The sequence below is a fragment of the Lepidothrix coronata genome, unplaced genomic scaffold, assembly GCF_001604755.1.
Source record: "Lepidothrix coronata isolate B3197 unplaced genomic scaffold, Lepidothrix_coronata-1.0 Scaffold153, whole genome shotgun sequence".
NCBI classification, from domain to species: domain Eukaryota; kingdom Metazoa; phylum Chordata; class Aves; order Passeriformes; family Pipridae; genus Lepidothrix; species Lepidothrix coronata.
Window position 1 is genome coordinate 82,376 of NW_016690333.1, and position 1,248 is coordinate 83,623.

The window sequence follows — 1,248 nt, forward strand, 5'->3', positions numbered from 1 at the left end:
TTAAAAACTCCTACACCTCCATCATGTAAGAACAGCTTTCATTTAGGAGGGAACAGGCTGCATGGTTGGTAGAAGCTTTGAATCTGTCTCAACTAAAACATCGTCTATAAAGTCAAAAGAAGACCCTTTAACCTTTCAGCTTCTGAACCCTCATGGTGTTTAACGCCTGTTACAGACAACACTGGAAAAACTGGGCAGCCAGGGATTAAATGGGATTAAATTAAGAGCTGCCACTGGCACTTGTTAGTTTAGGACCAGCAGCTGCCAACTATGGAAAGGGGCAGAGGGTTGTGGTTTGGGGGATGTGGTCTGTGACAGAGGGCAGGCTGTAGGGGTGGGGACCTGCTGATTTTCCTTCTGACATTTAGAGGGCTTTGATCTGTGAGAAAGAGCTTTTTTTTTCTTGCCTAGTGACCAGGCTGAGATGCTACAATTAACCCAAAAGAACTGGGGGAAAAGTACTGAAGGAAAAGCTGTTTTACTGTGAGGGCTGAGGGGTTGGGGAATAGAAGCTGAGTGTTTTGCTGGGTGCAGGTTTGCTCTTAGAGCCACAGCTGTGAAGCACCTGGGCCACCCATGTCCACTGCTCCTGTAAGCTGCTGTGCCCACCCAGCCCAGGGGCTCTGCCCACCACAGGTCCCAGGTTTGGAGCCGTCCAGCCTCCTGCTCCTGCAGCCCTGCTGGAAGCAGCTCTGCCTTTGCAACTGCCAGAGCTGGAAATGTGCTACGTTCTGCCAGACATCAGCTGTGTCCCTGCCAAACATCATCGTCCTGATAAGCCGCAGGTTCCAGTACAAATCCTTTTGTGCCTGCCGGGTAGTCTGTGTAAACGCACTTCCCACATGGAGAGCTGTGGCTCCCCGTGTCGTGCAGCAGGACATGACACAGCATCTTCTGAGATGGCAGACATGCTGGATGCATTATTTAGGGTAAGGATTTCTCTACTTTGCCTGAAATGGCCAGCCCACGGCCTGGCCAGGTGATAAGCTAATAACCAAATATCTGTAACGGTTGGTATATGAAGTTTGCTGAATGGTGAGTGGGGTGTCTTCTGGTGATACAGGCATTCTGTGCCTGGAGGCCCTCTCAGGTCAGTGATGTTTTCCAGAGTCTTATGGGAGAAAACATTTTTTTGTTGCTAACACAGAAGAGAGATGATGATAAGTGAAGTGTTTTTCTAAGTCAGTTTGATTTGGCAGATTATTTTTCTGTTTCTCTGCTGCTGTTTTTTCCTTCTAATGTCTGTAT